The 23,190-nt window shown below is 33.4% G+C and overlaps 1 protein-coding gene and 2 long non-coding RNA genes across 3 annotated transcripts in view; 1 reads left to right on the top strand and 2 right to left on the bottom strand.

The window, feature by feature from the left end:
- Positions 1-13,499, bottom strand: part of LOC105325370 (scavenger receptor class F member 2) — a 32,784-nt gene extending 19,285 nt beyond the window's left edge. The window contains exon 1 of the mRNA XM_066066131.1: positions 13,409-13,499. The gene's annotated coding sequence lies outside the window, so the exon portion shown is untranslated. The remainder of the gene's footprint in view (positions 1-13,408) is intronic.
- Positions 1-23,190, bottom strand: part of LOC117687290 (uncharacterized) — a 259,261-nt gene that overhangs the window by 42,080 nt on the left and 193,991 nt on the right. The gene's annotated exons all lie outside the window — the stretch shown is intronic.
- Positions 19,189-23,190, top strand: part of LOC136269984 (uncharacterized) — a 30,173-nt gene continuing 26,171 nt past the window's right edge. The window contains exon 1 of the long non-coding RNA XR_010707614.1: positions 19,189-19,299. This is a non-coding gene — a long non-coding RNA (uncharacterized lncRNA). The remainder of the gene's footprint in view (positions 19,300-23,190) is intronic.

Genomic DNA, 23,190 nt, shown 5'->3' with positions numbered 1-23,190 from the left:
TCATCACATGTGACCAACCCCTCTTTGCATTAGCAAAGCTGATTCAATGGACCTGGCCAGAAAGATTTTCAGAGAAACATGTTGTCATCCTATTTGGTGGTCTTCACATTGAAATTGCTGCTTTTAGAACGATTGGTGATTGGCTAGAAAACAGTGGCTGGACCAGTGTACTATGTCAAGCCGACATAGCAAGTTCAGGCACCGCTGATTCATTCCTTAAAGCATCCCCCGTGAAACGGACAAGACACGCACATGAGGTGACTGCTTGTTCTTTATACATTTTGATGAAGCGTTCTTACGATAGATATATAACAGAACAGGGTGAAAATGATCAGCTTGTATTTGAAGAATGGCGAGAAGAAAGAGAAATTGAAAGTCCCCTTTTCAACTTCTGGTCTTTAACACTGAAGTTTGAAATTGCAATATTAGTTTTCATCAGATCACTGAGAGAGGGTAATTTTCAACTGTATAAAGAATCAATTTCACTTCTTATCCCTTGGTTCTTTGCGCTCGATCATCCGAACTATGCGAGATGGTTACCTGTTCACTTACGTGACATGGTTATGCTACATGATAATGCACCAGAAGTGGAAAAAGAGTTTCAAAATGGTAATTTTGTTGCTAAGAAATCTCATAATAGATTTTCATCAATAGCATTAGATCAGGCACATGAGCAGAACAATAAGTTAGTGAAAGGAGATGGTGGAGCAATTGGCCTTACAGAAAATATGGCTCAGCTTCAAAGGTGGATGGTATCGGGTCCAGAAGTAGCCAGAGTAATAAATGAATTCGAATCTGCTCAAGAACAAATAAAGAAAGATCAAAGCAAAGGACCAGATATACGACACCACGAACAGGTCAGGAGTCAGCAAAACACATTTGCAAAGCATGTAAACGCTTTCTGTTCAGTTGTAGAAGATATAGGAAATCCTTTTATGGAACAAAGCGAGGATTTACTTATATTGGATACACATGATATTGTTGACAAAAAGGTAGCTGAAACAGTTAGAAACATAGAGATTATTGGAAAACAGCAATTCCACCAGTTTGTAACAGAACGTTTAGAGAGTAACTCAAAATCTATTTACGAACCAATTAAACAAAACAAGCTCCTTTTATTTAGCCGTCAACAACCAAGAACAGTATCCAAGGAGAAACAGCAAATAGTATCATTGAAACAGAACTGTTCTCTTTTTTCACAGTTATATGTTTCGTGTCAAGTTCGAAATGGCGATCTTGTAGATTTTTTCAAACATGAAAACCAAGCTTATCCTCCATCCCTTTCACAATTTGGTGATTTACGCCATGGATCGAAATCTGATCTTCTTGTTCAATTGGAGAAAACTACCGAATCAAGCAATGAGGCACCTTCAGTTGATGCTTTAGTTTTAGATGGGGCTGCCCTTGTTAATATGCTTAAACCAAGGGGGAGTAAAACGTTTGAAGATTACTTCAGAGATATTTTTAAACCATATATTCATATTCAGCTGCACTCTGTCAGGAGAATTGATATCATCTGGGATGAATATTTTACAGACAGCTTAAAATCATCGGAAAGAACCAGAAGAGGCAAGGGGATAAGAAGGAGGGTTTTATCAGACTCTAACGTTCCGGGAAATTGGGAAAGTTTCTTAAGAGTAGACGAGAACAAGAAGGAATTGTTTGTTTACCTATCAAAACAACTGGTATCAGACCAAAGTTGGGATGCTGAGAAACAGCTCGTTACTACTATAGGCAGCTCTGTCATGTGCTTAAAGACAAAGGACACCAGTCAAATAGAACCTTGCACACATGAAGAGGCAGATACACGAATGATGCTTCATGTTAAGGATGCAGTTGCAGAAGGGCACGAGTGTGTCATGATTCGGACGGTTGATACCGATGTTGTGGTTATAGCCATATCTTGTTTTAAGAAAATTGAACAGATAAAAGAATTGTGGATTGCCTTCGGAGTTTTAGGTACCTGTCAGTCCACAATATTGCCAATGCTCTTGGACCCCAGAAGTCCCATGGCCTTTTATTTTTCCATGCATTCACGGACTGTGATCAGGTATCATCATTTGGAAACAAGGGTAAAAAAAGAGCATGGGATACATGGACAAGCTATAGACCAGTAATGGAAACCTTTGACAGTTTAAGCGATAAAAGTCTGTCGCCAACAGCCGTTGTGGATCACATGGAAGAAATACAACGTTTTGTTGTGCTCATGTACGATAAAGCAAGTGAGTGTGTAACAGTCAATGGCGCAAGAATGGACCTATTTGCTAGAAAAGGAAGGGCAATTGATAATATTCCTCCTACAGAAGCAGCACTGCTTCAACACACAAAGCGAGCCTGTTATATGGCTAGCCAGGTCTGGGACAGATGTCTTGAACCTACCTCTACAACAGTAGATCCAGGAACATGGGGCTGGAAAAGGAATGAAACAAATATGTGGATTCCATTTTGGACAGTACTACCTGAAGCATCAGCATCATGCAATGAGCTAATTAAATGTGGATGCAAGCCTCAGATTGGATGTAGAGGGAGATGCCGATGTATTAAAGCTAATTTGACCTGCACTGCTCTTTGTAAATGTGGCGGAGAATGTGACAGAGACTAATTTTTTGAACATTCTCAACATTAAAACTTTCTTGAAATATCTTTAGCATTTGTATCTCTTTTATCTAAAAGAAAAAGACCGGGTAATTTTCATTTTTAATAAAATAATTATTTAATCAAAAAAAGGGTTACTATTTTGGGCAAAATTTTGGCAAAAATATCATAAAAAGCATCACGTTTTACTTAACTTTATTTAATCTGCAATTACATGAAATGGTAAACCTTCCTTAATGATTAAACATCATTAGTTATTTTTAAAATGTTGCTCCTTTGTCAAAACAAACTTTTAAATAAAGGAAAATTGAAAAATTTTATCAGTTTTCCGCCATCTTGAAAATGGCGGCCATATTGGATTTTGAAAAGTGGGTCCATAGCTGAAATTGAAGCTTATACATAACAAAACTTGTGTAGAAAGTTTCATGCTTTCTTCATCAAGTGAGCAATTTTGCTAAAATTTTGCACCAATCAGCTGGACTAAAAGGGGCATGGTCTCGATTTTGATCCAATTTAGTTTTACTGTTTTTTTTTTTAAATTTACATTGCTTTAGGAATGTGTTTCAAATGATCAGGTGGAATTATAGGAGTTATGAGATTTGAGCAAGATACAAGGCTCAAAGTTCTTTGTCATGTAAACAAGGCTCGTACCCTGTTTCTGTTTACATAGGTTCAATATACCAGTACAATTTTTTTTATAAGTTTTGTCTGTCTTCTTATAAAAGCTTTTGGTAGCTATATTAGTTTTGATCGCTCATCATCTGCCACTTAACGCGGGGTATTTGATTATTGTATAACTCCATTAAGCTGATCGTTTCATGCTTATTGTTGCCCAGGTTAGCGATGTTGCCTGTGTTTTTGGTTTTTTTTTTGAAAACTGAATATGGAATTAGGCGTCTTATTTGTGTATGAATATTAATAATTAGTTCCCTGTCGATAACTTCTTTAATGTATGGACACGCTTTGCATTTATAAACATATTTCAAAAATAAAAAAAAAATTAGTATGTTTTGGAATAACTATACAAACGTTTATATTTACCATAACAATGAGCACAACATAACAAACCAACGAGGACAATCCATTGTGAGAGAATCATTTCGGAGACATTTCAATAACCGACTTTATCTGGAACAGAAAGAATGAGGAAGTTTAAAAAATGTAAACAATGCCTGAATTAGAAATCAGACAGAATACGCTTTTTCCCGGCTTTACATTTCAACATTTAAAAAGAATGCATTTTCAGGCCACCACATTATTTCCGCCGTCACAAATTGTCAGCCTTTTTTCGGAAATAATCTTCATGTGTTTTCCCCCGTAACAAATTTTCATCTTTCCTAAAAATTATACTGTTTGTTTACTATAATTTATTAATCAATTTCTAACAGGTATATATTTTGTTTTACAAAAACATAACTTTATCTTAAATAACCTATTATTTTTTGCCTGATAGTCTCTCAAACGTATACCCTCATATTATTGGATATAGTTTACAAACCTTGGTACCACTGTAAGGTACAAAATAGACACAGTCTACAAGGCAGAAAAAGTATATGTAATAGTAAGAACATATTAAAAAATTAAGAATGGGACAGAGGGAGGGAAACGATTTCAAACGATCATGCATTTTGGACCTCTTGCAATGTTTTCTTTGCTTATCGAAATAACATTTGTCTTTAAGAAGGATAAAAACCAGTCACAATGTACTGAGATATTAAATGCCTTGCACCAGGTTTAAATATCAGAGTTACAGAATCCAAAGATAGGTAAATGACGTCGATACCTTTAAAACCGGTCTCCTTTGTAAAACTTTGTACGGATTGAAGTACATGCACAAGATCACCGACTAAAACATTTCTTTGTGAAAAATGTAAATAAACTAGAACGTAATAACCTAGTGAAATTCTACAGGCATTGTTTACTACGTGGTCTCGGTGTTGAGTACGTATCCCGTTAGATAAAAACTGTCAACCACTGCGCCACCATGCCAACATCGATTCCACAGGCCAACTGAATACATTTATTCATTTCAAAAGTGTTTTGTTACTATGGCTTAACATAACAAACCAATTATATGGCATGGTTTATTTAAATAATGTAAACAAGTATATGGCACATGCCTTGCTTTCATAACACAGAATTGGGAGGTTAGTATCTTTAGTATAACTCTGCGATTGACATTCAAATTTTAGTTGATTAGTATAAGTTCATTACAAATCCGTGACCATGCTTTTGAAAGTGTTTTTTTTATTAACTCACATTTACTCATGTATTATCCTAATCGTTCTATGACCTTTCCTCGCAATTTAATCTTAGCTTCGCTGAGTATGCGTAAGAATTATCATTATATTTGACAATCACCTATAAATAAGTGCGATGTCACTTTTTTATTATATCCGAATGCAACAGAGAGGTTTATGGGTCTTTATCAAAATATGCAGACTTCTGAAAAATGTAAAGCACAAGAACATTTTTACAAACAAATACAGATAACTTGTCTAAATAAATTGAAAAAAAAAAACACATTGAACTATAACATTTAAAATTTGCAAAGATTCCACCATCTGGTAAATTATAAAAAATAAATAAATAAATAATGATCGGTACGCATTTTGTCAGTGGTTTAACAAACATAAGGTGAAGAGACAATTCTTCAATAACATAATTCAACTGTTTTAAAATTTTTGACAAAAGTTTACATCAATTGATGTCAATTAAAATTATCATATATGAAGCAAGTATTGATATCAGTCTAACAAATGCTGAATTTCAACATTAATTAAATACATATGTCAGTAGTTGTTAATTATACCCGCACTTTCTAAAGAAAGTTCGGGTATATTGTTGTTACCCTGTTCCGTCCGTCCGTCTGTCTGTCCGTCCGTCCGTCCGTCTGTCACGTTTTACTTTCTCAAACTGCTCTTACATCTTATAAACCAGCAAACTGAACTCTTGGAGTTTGATTTGGGTTATCATGTTGTTTTGTAAAAAAGTTTCAAAAATTCTCTGTTAGTCCTGGGGGTCAAATAATTGGTAAAAAATGACGTTTTTTCACAAAAAACATTCTTCCTCGAACTCCTCCTACCTTTTCAAAAGTAGACAAATCATCTTTTGGAATATGTTTTAGGGTATCCTATAGATGCTCAATAAGGTTTCGGAATTTTCAATTTTGTCCTGGGGGTCATTTAATGGCTAAAAAATGACGTTTTTTTTTTTACAAAAAAACTGGTTTAAAAAACGTCATTTTTTTAAAGCAGTAGCCAAATGATCTTCTAGAATATGATTGGGGGTGTCATATTGAGGCATGATCAGGTTCCAGAATTTTTTTTTTAATTAAGGGGATCAGTGGGCAACAAAAAATGACGTTTTTTGGCAAAAAAATATGGTTCCCAGAACTCCTCTTACAACTTTTGGAGTAGCTACATCATCTCTTGGGATATAATTGGGGCTGTCCTATAGATGTGCAATAAGGTTTTAAAAATTTAAATTTCATCCTGGGAGTCAAATAGTAGCAGAAAATTGACGTTTATCACTAAAAAATCAAACATTGATCCAAGAGCTCCTCTTATGATTTAATGGATAGACAATCATATCTTGGGATATGATAGGGACTGTTCTATAGATGTGCAGTAAGGTTTTCAAAATTTAAATTTCATCCAGGGAGTCAAAATGTAGCAGAAAATTGACGTTTATCACTTAAAAAAACATAGATCATAGAACTCCTTTTATGATTTAATGGATAGACACATCATATCTTGGGATATGAAAGGAACTGTTCCATAGATGTGCATTACGGTTTTGAAAAATTAAATTTAACCCTGAGGCCCATTACCTACCGGTAAATACCTTTTGATGCCCTTTAAGGATCAAGAATATATATGGTTAAGGGGTGTGGATCTCAACCGTTTTCGAGATATTCGTGCACTTCCTGTGCAAGGGGGGTCATGACAACCCCCGGGGCCCATGACCTACATACCGTTTGATGCCCCTTGACACAAGGTACAAGAATATATATGGTTTAAGGGTGGGGATCTCAACTGTTTTGAAAATATTAAGGGACTTGCTGTTTCAGGGCGTCAGGACCACCCACAGGGCCCATGACCTACATAACATTTGATGCCCCTTGACATCAGAAACATGAATATATATGGTTTAGGGGTCATGATTATAACAGTTTCTGAGATATATGGTAATTTCAAATTCCTGGGGGTGGGGATGACCCCAGGGGTCAGATCTAATAAACCCTATATATTGCCAGTAACAGCCAATATATGATTATGAAAACCCTATATTATTATCTTTGTCCGTTTTCAAGTTACCATTTACAATAGAGTCTATGATTCTTTCTACAAGGTTCAATGTTAGACCCCACACCCTTTTGACACCCCCCTCCCCCCCTCCCCCGAAAAGTGGTTGTCTAACCCAAAATGAGAAAAATCAAACCAGGGTGCACAACTAGATTTGCAGGCCTATCATATCCTAGAGTTTTGTACAATTATGTTTAGTCATCTCTGAGAAACAAGTTCAGAGCGGGAAAGAAGAAAAAGAAGATGAAGAATATATACATGTATTACGAACCGTACAAAAACAATAAGTCTCCAAACTTCATTCAGGAGACTTAATGATTCATAAAGATTAAATAGAGATAGGAGCATCAAACATCAATAATTTTAAAGATAATTGACAATTTCTGATTCTAAGGGGGTCGGGATGACCCCTTAGGGTCATGACTTACATGCCATAATGATCTGATGCGCCTGCATGACCTAAGGAGGAATAATATCTTTGGATTAAGGTGGGGATCTCAATGGTTTTTATGATATTTGATAATTTCAGGAAGAGCACTTGGGATCATGACCTACATACCATCTTAAATGCCTTGAACAAAGAAACAATAATATAATATGTACATGATATATGATTCAATTTAAGAACCCAGATATAGATCAATCATCTGTTTTGTAATACTTCCTATGTATATATACATGTACATGTATTAGTTTGTGTTTTGTTCTATACTATTCATGTTCATGACTGTAGTATGGCTTAGTCTTATTTTAAATTACATTAAAAAATTGTCAAATATATGACTTGGAACCCCCACTCCCAAACAAACTCAAATATAAACTGTTCTCTCTCTCCCCCCCCCCCCCCCCCTTCCTTGTCGAATAATCTATTAAAATCAAAATATAATTTAGGTGTCTAAAAACTTTTATAAACTGGTAAAAAATGTTATTCTTAAAAAAAATTACATTACACCTTGCATAATTGACAAATGATCTATTGAGATACGATCAGAGGTCATATTTCTACCTTGGGATCAATAAGTAGTATTCATTGACAAGTTAAAATTAATTAATAACAATAAATGATTCAAATTATAAATGTTTATACTCCACATTCATCCCCACCCCCAATCTAACCTGCTTATAAAGATTCAGTCTTCTTAATACATTCTTACATGTGTACGGTAGCAAATTTTAAATCATTTCTTGATTGCTTTTTCTCTCGTGATTCACATTAACATTTTGGAAATTGCTTAATTCAATTTTTAAGATTTATAAACAAAATGTTATATGCATCACTACCATGTGTATTCACCTATTTGGGGCAATTGTAAAGTCTCCTAAACAAAGCAGTGACATCATTAGGCTAGGCATTACCCACATGGATCAAACACTACTGTATAACATATGAATAAGATAAAATACATTATTATTTCTAGTTCTAAAATGTCAGGGTGTCTCCAAGGGGGCATAATCTTACAATACAATTTTACGCGCAATGACACAAAGAGCAAAAATAAATTAAACGGTTTAGGGATGAGGATCTCAGATCTCAGAAGTTAACAAAATATACAGTGTATCATATCATTTCCTATTTCATAAAGGCGGGGGGGGGGGGGGGGGTTAAAGACAACACCTGGGGGTCATTAATGTACTTTACACCAGTTGATGCATCATAATGACTTTAGAAGATATTTTGTATTTTCCTGTTTCGTGGGGTCAGAACAGTCCCATAAGGTCATGACCTACATTGTATTTGATGCATTATAATACATTAAGAAAGAAATACTCCTTCCTTCCTATTATTACTCATATAAAAAATATAAGTGTCTTCACTTACTTACATATGAAATACACAAATTTAATAAGAAATTGTTTATACAGGGTCAATATGGGGTCAACTCAACAGTGCATGCAGTCTGACAAATGAAAAAAAAAACTTTTGCAACTAAAATGACAGAAACTTTACAAATGCGATAGGATAGGTAACGATGATAAGCTTATTTAAATATTAAAAGATGATGATACAGTATGCTGTCAAAGGGAGATTACATTTAGAAAGTGAAAGTAGAACTTATATACATGTGTATGTATGCTGGCAGGAATCCCATGCTGGCATCTTATTATATTGTGCTACTGCTACTACGTGTATTATGCTTACCTAAATTGGTCAACATCATAATGATAATCCAATTAAAACACAATAATGAATTCCTTTAGCTGATCTTAACTACCGTAATCCTTTTCTGCATACGGAAAACACAGACATGTATGTATGGGTGTTGCTAAAACGCGGAACGGAAAACGGAACGGAATGGAAAATATCATCACGTTTATCCCTTAAAAAGGGTATAGACTGGCCGGAAACGATTTACTTTGTATCTTTTATTTATATCTAATGAATGATTATCAACACGTTGCTATCTTATTAATATTCATATGAATGTCTATCAATTATAGCATTGTATTCATTCGGCTTTAGTTGAGTACGAAACGGAAAAATCAAATGTATACGAATTGTGAAACATTAACATGATTAAACGAGCAAATTACTATAACTTTTTACTTATTTCTCTTATATGGTATTGCTGGCATATTAGCGTAACGTACGCAGTTAGTGAAAGCGTTTTATGCGTGTTTTGAGTATTTTTATATTATTTTCAAATATGATGTACATGTATATACTTACATCAAAATTGAATTTTCGGTGTTCTAGACGATCTTGTATCATACAGACGATACAGTATCATTGAGATGGAAGAAAAAAACTGTAGGACTGACGACATTAAAAAATTAAAATACAGTAAACATTAAAATACCCGGTAATTTGTGAAACTAGTAATTTGTGAAACTAGTATTTTTAGCAATGCAATTTTGTTTACGTTTGCATTAAAAAGCATGCAGTTGTTTATTCCAGCAGCTATATACATATGATCCGAATAGAGAGCTCTAGACGTTGCCTGGTTTGATTTTCCGATTATATATTGGGACTATAGTCTGTCGATCCCAAAATATTCATGCAGCACATTTGGACGATTTATAATGGAAAATGTTGACATCTTTTCTCCATTTGGAAGTCACTCAGAAGACCTTGCACAATTTTTCAACACCATTATCCGGGTCTGTTAAAATGCAAAACCCCGTAGACTTCTTTATTTTTAGCCGTGTATTTATACCAGCTGATAAGCTAGAGAGGACGTTTTAAAGAAAGAATAATGAGAATGTTTAATGCTTCTAAAAGAGAATCGCTTGAACCCTGAGGTATATATAAATATACAGCAAAAAGTGAATCGAGGATATTTTGGGACAGAATATAGTGGTCAATGCATGTACTGTTAATTTTGAGGAAATAAATATTCTTGAATAAATAATCTAATATTGCTAATCTTTCAAAAAAAAAATAAAAAGGTACGTAAAGTATATCGTTTTAGCATACTTAACAAATCTATGAGGTAAATAACATTAGATAAGATTTTCCGTTTTCCTTCCGTTCCGTTTTCCGTTCCGCGTTTTAGCAACACCCATGTATGTATACACGTGAACCCATCTAATCGAAGAGCTGGGTAAAACTAGTACCCGCTAATGAGACATGCAAACCTGTGTTGTGTACGTAACTTCAGACAAAGATCAGTCATTTGTAACATGCGTGTTTTTCTATGACCTATTCTTCAAATCCACTTGCACTATTTTATTAGGTAAATAACAGCTTTAAGGTGGTGCAGGACACCTGCATATTGTGATGTACATGTATACTTCCTATTGAGATAAACAATAAAGTATGTTGACTATTGATTAAATATTTACCCCCCAAATAATGTTACCTAACATTGAAGCGCAATGGGTTAGAGCGTTTACATGTCTGTAAGAGCATTGGGGTCCAAGGTGTATTTTTGGTAATTTACGAATTTTCATGGGGAGGGGGGGTCTGGACCCCTCACTCCCACCCCTTCTCTAAATCTGTGCACACGATGATGTTCATGTAGGCACACAGAAGCAATTCTAAAACCGGCAACCGCCACGGGGAGGGGGCATAATTTAATTTTTAATTTTGTTTGTAATAATTATATAGACCATTATACTTCCTATGACATAAAATGTTAAGATTATTGATCAACTGAAAATTCACTGCAAACAGTTCTACCCCAAATTGCACATAAAGTGCTGCTCATGTCACGATGTGTATTATCATATGGGCAGGGATGTCATCCTTCAGTTATGAAAATTATAATTTTTAAATGTATTACCGGAGTTTGCATGTAGCCTTCATTTTTAATTAAACTGGTATAAAGCAGTGTTATTTAGGGGCAAACACATGGTGCGGGTATTACTGTCTAATGACAGCATCTTGTTTTATTTGGAGAAAAAATGTTCACGTTACACTACTGAAATGTATGTCTTACGAAACGATTTTTAATGAGAGATATGTGTGTCAAAACTTGAAAACATAATAATTATATTTACTTTTATCGACCTTGTGACTGTTCCCTTTCTCATTGGCTCGTCAAACACACACACACAACATTATCCGTTCTGTACCAACACTCAACAAACACACATTTTGGCCAATAATATTGGGATATCTCTAACTCTCTCCCCACGCTTTGCATCTACCACACATACCCTTCCTCTTTGTCCACGTGTTTCACTAACCATTGGTATTGCTGGTCATTGTAAAATACAACATAATTGTTCAGAAAAAGTTCTGCATAGGCCAAAATTAAAAATATTTATGTTTCCCCTAACGCGACCGACTCAATTAAATCTCGCCGACTGAATTGTTTTTTTCGCTACATTGAAAATAGATTATTTTTAATAAAGAGACCTAATTTTATCCAAAATCGTTTTAAGAAGACCCATATTTTTTTGTTTTCCAATCATTTTGAAAACCTCGATCAATAACATGGGCGAAATACTCGCTTTATATCGGTAACTTCGCTGGAATTTCCTCCGAGAGAGAATGTGTTCTGAGTTCACAATCATGCAAATTAACCCAAGAGACTATGTTAATCATTTAATTCAATAGACGTTTCCACGTACAGTCTCAGTTAACCACTGTGATTTATCGATTGTCTTATCTTTTATGGGTATAAATACGAGTGATGCGACATGCAGCCTATTCTGAATTGAAAATTACATTCGATGTTGATTACTTTTAGTGTTGATATTACAAATAGTTGTTAACCTGTAATTAGTTAATAACTCTACAAAATTAATGCTAGAATAATCATAAAACCAGCTGCCTACAGTTATCTTAAAAATTTAAATTGATCCTCTACACAATGGTTGTAATTGGGTCAAAAGGTTGGACTAATACCTCCAAAATACACAGAAGTACAGATACTGATGTTATTTGTCAAGAAGAAATAGCAGCATTTGACATATTTTGTTGTCAATAAGTAAATCACGTCAGAAAAGAGGTCAGATGGTTATAGAAATGGATAATAATTTTAACACAGAATCGTGAAATGTAACGTGTGAGTGTTCTTTGTCAACAGGCTGTACAAAACAATTAAAGATTCGGAACTAGATTTAATGTGAGATTGTACCTCCAGTGCGAAGGAGCAATTTCCTGACCAACCACTAAAGCTCTTAGGGCCGGTGTTAGAAACAGAGAATTATCGTCCTCTATAGATTCAACTAACTACTCAGTATCTTTCTTTCCATTCCCCCCCCCCCCTCTCTCTCTCTCTCTCTCTCTCATAAAACTTTTTTTTCTTCGTATCTGAAGTGGTAAATAAATATGTTTGGATCAAACTACTGTACATTTAAACGCCAATGATATGTCTGCATTTAGATGAATTTTTATGTAACACTGGTTAATTAATGGTTTGTTAAGGGTAACAAACCACTAGAAACAAATAGCTTTTCAATAAAATAACTTTCTAACAAACAACATATTGCTTTAAATGACAAAAACAAAACAATTAGGTCTACATTGACTTGGTATTCAACAAAGGATATGAAATAAATATGGGTAGTATTTACTTCTACTAAAGCTATAGTATCAGTTTTAAGTTAAACGTGGTTAATCAGAAAAAAACCTGTCTCCTCTTTATTCCTAGTCAAAATATTGTGGTATATATTCTCTAATGACATATTGCCATGTCGCCAAGAAGGAGAAAAGCCTTAAACACGCTTACATTGACCCAAAATAATTTGTGTGTAAAAAAAATTAAAATTATCCCGTCATATCAATAAACAGTTTGCTTTACTAATCAAAACTTTTAATGACACCCCCCCCCCCAAAAAAAAAGAAAATTCGAAATAGCAGGTCTATTTTAGCTACACATTTTGAATTCAAACAAGTCTAACTAATGGTAATTATTGACATGAGATAGTGTTATTTCACACGAAACCGATTCAACTAAATACATATATAAGTATACTGTGGATTGTGCAACATGAAATGTTATATTGTGGGTTCACACAAAACTGGTTAGACTAGATGTCACTTCCGAATTGATACTATGCGCAAATGCGAACTAATATTTCAGGTCTCTTTTAAAACAAATGTCAATTTCACTTACCACAACTTTTTTCAATTAACAAAAGATTGTGTAGCTCAGTAGACTCACGGCTTCTCTGTGCACTCCCAAATACGTTTGCCGGAAGTTTGTATAAACACGTGATTGGAACAACGAGTACAATTCGTATACGGAAATTGTTTGAATACACCTCTTTTATATCTGTTGATTTGAAGTTTGACGAAGTTAAGAGAACTGTTCAAATTTTTCAAAACGTAAAGAGTCTTTTAATTCATACAGGTACCAGCCTAATTTTTGGGAGATTCATTTCTCCCTAGCAGAAAAGTAGGGAGAAGCTTGACATTAGGGAGACTGTCAATATTTGATACAGCATAACCTACAGGAACGATGATATACACATATTCAACCTTACTAAAAATTGGATTAAACTTTAAGCACATTAATAATAAATTAAACAAAAAAATTCTAAAAGTTCTAAAAACTTATCCGATTTATTACATTTAATTTACTTGATGTATTTATACATTTTATTGATGAAATGTTTAGTAATTGTGTAACTGCTTTAAAATGAAGTGGTGAAATGACATATGATCGTTTAGATGTTTAATATAGCTTTAGTAAAAGTCAAGATAAATATTTTATTAAAACTGGAGATTCAATCTTCAGGCAACATCACTTCCGGTAAATCTTTTTTTTTTATTTTAAAAGTTATTTAAAATACCTGCTTTAGAATGAGGAGGTGAAGGGACGAATGGTATCGGTTAGATGTTAAAATCAGTCCGCAACCAACCCCCCTCCCCCTTTTTTTTTAACAGCAGTACTAGAGTAGCTTTAGAAAAGATTAAGAAAGACATTAATTTAAACTGGAAATTTAATTATGATTTTTGCTTGTGTTTGACACAAAATATTTTCAATTATTAACATTATTAACTAAGATATTGCACTGATAAAATATTCACTTAAAAAATAAAATGCATTCTTTGGTAATTCATTTGGGATATGAAGGTAGCGACATTGCAGGAAATATATATAACCCGCGTTCATCACCTGAAAGAATCATCAAAGAAAGCACTTTATTGTTTGTATTAACATTTTTTTAACAATAAATCATTGATGATGAAAAGTAAGTAACATTCACTAAATTACTGTTAATGTACATAAGGACGTTAGCTATAAGAAACAGCCAAAAAGTTTCCTGTGAGACTTTGAGTCTGACATCATCATTATTATTTCATGCAGTCCGTGACTTTTCTTTGGTCGCTGTAGATTACTTGGTAGATGTAAAAAAAATATTCTGATATGGATCCTGAACACCCAACGTCTCTCATGGACAAATAACGCTAGTCCTATGTATATGTGTATAGATTGTTAGTACAACAATACATCTTATTGTAAGAAGAGCAAAGTAAGCAATGGAGTATTTTTCAATAAAGTGAAATACAGGCAATGATTTGATCTTTCAAAATAATTGGCCCTTACATGCATGTTGTAAAGAGAAAACATCGTCATCATTGAAGTCAATGGTGTAGAGTGGGGTGAGTCATATTTTATTGTTTAGAGAGAATTATAAAATACGGACTATGTAAGAGAGAGAGAGAGAGAGAGAGAGAGAGAGAGAGAGAGAGAACAATACTGGCAATCTGTTTTTAAAATAAAATATGCCATGCTATTGTACAAAAAGTGCACAAAAATTCCTGGGTTAAAAAGTAAAGCTAATGCGAAATAATTGGTTTAAATGGTTTGTATTTAGCTGTCAACTATATAATCACATTTGTGCAAAATAAGGAAGTAAGAATGATGAAGGGTGAGTCAGATTATCATATCGGCACATATTCTCTGTTTTTATCAGCGGCCCTTAGAGTTTTAGTGGCCAGGAAATAGCTCCTTCTCAATAGAGATCAAATTCAATTTAAAGCTGTTTTCTCGTCTGGTTAAGTTAAGTTAAATGCGGTATTGTTAAATATTTAAAGCATCATAGATAAATTTTGTCAGAGTTTTCAGTTTCAAAATCAATGAAATTAAATATTGCAACACCGCCCTTACTAAAGACAAAATGTTAACATGTCTATGGGTATTGCATGCGTCGTCCCTTTTGCAATACTAAAATAATTTTAGTGTATGGAGTCTAATTACATTAATTACATTCACGGTTACGTGTTAATATTATCCATGTCTATCATAACCTGACTTCTTTTCCGACGTAATTTACTTATTGACAACATAATATGAAAGATGCTGTTATTCCTTTTAACAATGTCAAGCCTTACAACTGCATGCTTTTTTTTTTAGCAATAATTTGTTTCTAAATAAGTCATTTCTGGTTTAAAATCATAAAAGCAATGCCACATTGGTGAAACGTTTTTTTCTAACTTTGAAATATCTTTAAAATAACTGCTTTAAAATAACGTGGTGGTTTTTTTAACAGCAGTCCTTATAGCTCTAGTAAAGGTAAAAAAGATATTTCGTTTAAATTGGAAATGATGATATTGTGCTTGTGTTTGACACAAAACAAATTAAATTTTAAACATTATTAAGATATTGCACTGATAATACATATTTACAAAGTGGATCCTGAACAACCAACGTCTCCCACGGTCAACTAACATTAGTCCTATTGTATTTATCATATGTGTATGAGAGAGAGAGAGAGGCAGGCAATGTTTTGAAAATAAAAAATATGCAAATCAATGGTAAAAAAAGTGCATAAAAACTACTAATTAAAGAACAAAAGCTAATGCTAAATACATGGTATAAGTGGTTTGTATTCACTTATCAAATATATAATCAAACCTTTTACAAAATAAGGAAGTTAGAATGACGAGGGGTGAGTCAGATTTTCTATCGGCCCGTAATTCCTGTTTCTAATTGTGGCCCTTAGAGTTTTAGTTATTGGCCAGGAAAGAGATCTTTCAAACTTGAGATTGAATTCAAGTTGTTTTCTTGTCTGGTTCTGTTAAAATACGCTAATCACTCCTAATTTTGCTTGACAAGATTTATTATGATAAGTCTAGCCCCCAACCCCTACCCCCCCCCCCCCCCCACCACATTTTCAATTTGCTTTCGACGCCCCTGGGGATACTCAAAGGGCGTTACTCAAGGATATACATGTCTCAAAGTAAACTGTCGGGTTCTTAAACCAGGCAGGTAGCATCGTTTTTGTACGTTAATCTTAGTAAAATGTCTGCTTTAAAAAAATGGGGTGATGAAAGACCATTCCTGCCCCTCCCCTGCGATGCTACGTGACTGTAGCATACTTCAGTAGCTTTGTTTCCACGTGTGGCGATCTATAGGAAACGAAAATCGTGTCGGCGCTAGCACGATAAAGATACCCAACACCCACAGAGCCAGAATAAATATTTATTATTAGTTCCCTGTCGATAACTTGTTTAATGTATGGACACGCTTCGCATTTATAAAATTTGGTGGATTACTTATAGTCATGTTAATAATTTAAATAATTTAGATTTAAAGAACCAAAGCAATTCTTTCTCTCAAATTTCATAGTAAGTGTTAATCTTAAATTAGCACATCTGGGTCTAACATCAATATATTATTGCTTTAATCATATATTATATCATAATGACTGAATGATCAGCAGACACTGGAAGCAGAACAAAATGTGCTGAAAATAAGCAGATTCTGTTATGTTAGCTCAAAAATAAAACATCAGTTTGTTTTGGAATAACTATACATAAGTTTATATTTACAATAACAATGAACAGAACATAGCAAACCAACGAGTACAATCCATTGTGGGTCAGTCATTTCAATAAACGACTTTATATGGAAGAGAAAGAATGAGGACGTTTAAAAAATGTAAACATTACCTAAAATAGAAATCCAACAGGGTACGCTTTTTTCCGGCTTTACATTTCAGCGTTTAAAAAGAATGCGTTTTCTGGCCGTCACATTTTGTCAGCCTTTTTTTCGGAAATGTTCTCCATGTTTTGTCTACCGTCGCGAAGTGTTCACCTTTCTTAAGAATTATTCTGCTTGTTAATAAGTTCTATTAGGTATATATTTTGTTTTACAAAAACATAACTTAATCGATAATAACCTGTTATCTTTTGCTTGATAGTCTCTCAAACGTAAACCCCCATATTATTAGTCCCCTACTGGTTTTCACCGGAGGGGACTATAGCTTTCCTCTGCGTCCGTCAGTCCGTCCGTCTGTCTGTCCCACTTCAGTTTTCCACACTTTTTTTCTTTATGCGTTTGAGGAATAATATGAAAATTGCTGAACAGCTTCCAAATGTCAAACTACAGATCAAGTTTACACTTTTCTAGTGTCTGGTTGACATATTTTCGAGAAAATTAATTTTTTATATTCCAATTTTTAATGTTCGGGTTCGTTATCGGGCTCGATGTGTATTGCATAAACGAGGAAAGTATACTTGTAGTAAGTAATAATATCGTGCATTACTTGGACCATTCCTTTTATTGTTTCTAACAAACAAATAAGTTCTGTAAAATAGTGTAAAGCATTGTGTTTTAAATTTAATCGACGGGGTTTTTATATTATTACAATCAGGTTCGCTATCGGGTTGGTCTGTTGATTCGGGGTACAGAAGACGGTAAGAAATGATATTCTGCATAACAGTGCATTGTTTTCATCAATTTCTACAAACCGGTAGGGGACGTGTATTGCTTATGCAATACTCTCAGAATGCTTGTTACATATAGTTTTACATGTTTCTTTACAAACATTTGTAACATTGTAAAGTACAAAAAAGACACAATCTACAAGGCATAAAAAGTATAGGTAATAGTAAGAATATATTAAAAATTAAGAATGGGCGGAGGAGAGAAACGACCGAGACCTTTCATAATCACGTAATTTTTTATTTTAGTTTTTATACTTTACAAAGAGAGAAATGAAAAAAAAAAATGGAACAGAAAATATTTTAAAAGATTTACTCTTAATATTACTACCTTAAATTGATCCCCATTGTGGCCCCATCCTACCCCCGGGGGTTATTATTTTCACAACTTTGAATTTACACAACCTGAGGGTGCCTTCACATGCGTTTCAGCTTTTCTGGCCTAATGGTCCCTCTTACACAATTTAAAATGTTATGTTCTCAGGCCCGCGTTAGTGGTTCTGCCTCAAGGGCTGGATCAAAACAATCATATATCGTTAATGCATTTATGTTAAAAGATGTCGTCTTATCAACTTCAGCTGAAAGTGAATAAAAAACTGGCTGCATATAAGAAAGAAAATAAAGCAATCTTTCAATATTTAAAATTCCATGTATGCAAATGTAAGGATTTAATTCTAGTGCTCGACCAAAACACTCAAATGGTGTATGAGGAAGAGGTTTTTAATGCAGGGTGTGGTCAGAATGGTTATTTAGTGTAAATGATTATGATAACAAATCGAAAAATATTTTTAAAAAATATATAATTGAATCCTTTTGTGTGAGATTAAATTGCCTCTCTTTACTAATATTTAAATTTTATTTGTCAAAGAAAATAAGACAAAAAATAGATACAATAAACACATTGATCAATTAAGTCGATTTCAAACTGACAGATCGTGCATTTTGGACCTCTTGCAATGTTTTCTTTGCTTATCGAAATAAAATTTGTATTTAAGAAGGATAAAAACCAGTCGCAATGTAATAAGATATTGAATGCATTGCACCAGGTTTAAATATCAGAGTTACAGAACCCAAAGATAGGTAAATGACTTCGGTACCTTTAAAACCGGTCCCCTTTGTTAAACTTTGTACAGGATTGACGTACGTGCACAAGATCACCGACTAGAACATTCCTTTGTGTAAAATGTAATTAAACTTGGACATAATAACCTTTTGAAATTCTACAGGCATTGCTTACTACGTGGTCTCGGTGTTGAATACGTATCCCGTTAGATAAAAACTCTCAATCACTGCGCCACCATGCCAACATCGATTCCACAGGCCAACTGAAAGGTAATAATAGCCTACATTTATTCATTTCGAAAGTGTTTTGTTTCTATGGCTTAACATAACAAACCAAGTATATGGCATGGTATATTTAACTAATGTAAACTAGTATATGGCACAGGCCTTGCTTTCATTAAAGAATTGAGAGGTTAGTATCTTTAGTATAACTCTGCGACTGACATTCAAATTTTATTTGATTAGTATAAGTTCATGACAAATTCGTGACCATGCTTTTAAAAGTGTTTTTTTTATAAAATCACATTTACTCGTGTATTATCCTAATCATAATCGATCAATAGATGTTAATTTATATTTTCATATATGAAGCAAAGTATTGATACCAGTCTAACAAATGCTGAATTTCAATATTAAATAAATTCAAATAAATGCCAGTAGTTGTTAATTTTATTTGGAGAAAAATGATCTCGTTACACTACTGATAGTTATGTCTTACCAAACGATTTTAAATGAGAACTGTATGTGTCAAAAATTGAAAAAAATAATTTCTATTCACTTTCATCGACCTTGTGACTTGTTCCCTTTCTCATTGGCTCATCAATCTCACACACACACAACATCATCCGGTCTGTACCAACACTCAACAAACACACATTTTGGCCAATAATATTGGGATATCTCTAACTCTCTACCCACGCTTTGCATCCACCACACATACACTTCCTCTTTGTCAACGTGTTTCACTAACCATTGGTATGGCTGGTCATTGTAAAATACAACAACATTCTTGTTCAGAAAAAAGTTCTGCCTAGGCCAAAATTAAAAATATTTATGTTTCCCCTAACGCGACCGACCCAATAAAATCCCGCCGACTGAATTATATTTTCGCCACATTGAAAATGAATTTTTTTAATAAAGAAACCTAATTTTATCCAAAATCGTTTTTAGAAGACCCGCATATTTTTTTTGTTTTCCAACCATTTTGAAAACCTCGATGAATAACATAGGCGAAATACTCGCTTTATGATCGGTAACTTCGCTGGAATATCCTCCGAAAGAGAATTTTTTTTAGTTCACGATCGAGTAAACAAGCATTCTGAGAGTATTGCATAAGCAATACACGTCCCCTACCGGTTTGTGGAAATTGTGAAGGAAACCATGCACTGGTATGCAGAATATCGAACCCGAACATTAAAAAAACTGGAATATGAAAAAATAATTATGTCAACCAGACGCTACAAAAGTGTAAACTTGATCTGTATTTTGAAGCTGTTCAGCAAATTTCATATTATTCCTCAAACGCATAAAGAAAAAAAGTGTGGAAAACTGAAGTGGGACAGACAGACGGACAGACAGACAGACAGAAAACCGGTAGTGGACTTTTAAACCCAAGAGACATTAAAATGTTAATCATTTAATTCAAAAGACGTTTCCATGTACAGCCTCAGTTAACCACTGTGATTAATCGATTGTCTTATCGTTTATGGGTATAAATACGAGTGGTGCCTATTCTGCATTGAAGATTACATTCGATGTTTTTTACTTTTAGTGTTGATATTAGAAATAGTTGTTAGCCTGTAATTAGTTATTAACTCTACGAAATTAATGCTTTAATTATCATAAAACCATCTGCCTACAAATATCTTAAAAAATTCAAATGGTCCTCTACACAATGGTTGAAATTGGGTCAAAAGGTTGGACTAATACCTCAAAAATACACAAAAGTACAGAGACTGATTTTATTTGTCATTTAGCTAACACAAATACAAAATTTATTAAATATGAAATGTATGATTACACATTGTCTATAGTAATACAACAATGTACAAATAAACACATGACGATACAGTTTTACACATTGTGTACAGTAATACAACAATGTACAAATAAACACATGACGATACAGTTTTACACATTGTCTATAGTAATACAACAATGTACAAATGACGATACAGTTCTACACATTGTCTATAGTAATACAACAATGTACAAATGACGATACAGTTCTACACATTGTCTATAGTAATACAACAATGTACAAATGACGATACAGTTCTACACATTGTCTATAGTAATACAACAATGTACAAATGACGATACAGTTATACACATTGTCTATAGTAATACAACAATGTACAAATAAACACATGACGATACAGTTCTACACATTGTCTACAGTAATACAACAATGTACAAATGACGATACAGTTATACACATTGTCTATAGTAATACAACAATGTACAAATAAACACATGACAATACAGTTCTACACATTGTCTATAGTAATACAACAATGTACAAATGACGATACAGTTATACACATTGTCTATAGTAATACAACAATGTACAACTAAACACATGACGATACAGTTCTACACATTGTCTATAGTAATACAACGATGTACAAATGACGATACAGTTCTACACATTGTCTATAGTAATACAACAATGTACAAATGACGATACAGTTCTACACATTGTCTATAGTAATACAACGATGTACAAATAAATACATGACGATACAGTTCTACACATTGTCTATAGTAATACAACAATGTACAAATAAACACATGACAATACAGTTCTACACATTGTCTATAGTAATACAACAATGTACAAATGACGATACAGTTCTACACATTGTCTATAGTAATACAACGATGTACAAATAAATACATGACGATACAGTTCTACACATTGTCTATAGTAATACAACAATGTACAAATAAACACATGACAATACAGTTCTACACTTTGTATATAGTAATACAACGATGTACAAATAAACACATGACAATACAGTTCTACACATTGTCTATAGTAATACAACAATATATAAATAAACACATGACGATACAGTTCTACACATTGTCTACAGTAATACAACAATGTACAAATGACGATACAGTTCTACACTTTGTATATAGTAATACAACGATGTACAAATAAACACATGACAATACAGTTCTACACTTTGTATATAGTAATACAACGATGTATAAATAAACACATGACAATACAGTTCTACACATTGTCTACAGTAATACAACAATGTACAAATGACGATACAGTTCTACACTTTGTATATAGTAATACAACGATGTACAAATAAACACATGACAATACAGTTGTACACTTTGTATATAGTAATACAACGATGTATAAATAAACACATGACAATACAGTTCTACACATTGTCTACAGTAATACAACAATGTACAAATGACGATACAGTTCTACACATTGTCTATAGTAATACAACAATGTACAAATGACGATACAGTTCTACACATTGTCTATTGTAATACAACAATGTACAAATGACGATACAGTTCTACACATTGTCTATAGTAATACAACAATGTACAAATGACGATACAGTTTTACACATTGTTTATACTAATACAACAATGTACAAATAAACACATGACGATACAGTTCTACACATTGTCTATAGTAATAAAACAATGTTCAAATAAACACATGACGATACAGTTCTACACATTGTCTATACTAATACAACAATGTACAAATGACGATACAGTTCTACACTTTGTATATAGTAATACAACAATGTACAAATAAACACATGACAATACAGTTTTACACATTGTCTATAGTAATACAACAATAAACAAATGACGATACAGTTCTACCCTTTGTATATAGTAATACAACAATGTACAAATAAACACATGACAATACAGTTATACACATTGTCTATAGTAATACAACAATGTACAAATGACGATACAGTTCTACACATTGTCTATAGTAATACAACAATGTACAAATAAATACATGACAATACAGTTCTACACATTGCCTATAGTAATACAACAATGTACAAATGACGATACAGTTCTACACTTTGTATACAGTAATACAACAATGTACAAATAAACACATGACGATACAGTTTTACACATTGTCTATAC

The sequence above is a fragment of the Magallana gigas genome, chromosome 1, assembly GCF_963853765.1.
Source record: "Magallana gigas chromosome 1, xbMagGiga1.1, whole genome shotgun sequence".
Taxonomy (NCBI): Eukaryota; Metazoa; Mollusca; class Bivalvia; order Ostreida; family Ostreidae; genus Magallana; species Magallana gigas.
Note: the sequence above shows the minus strand (reverse complement) of the source record. Positions and strands in the feature narration are given on the sequence as shown.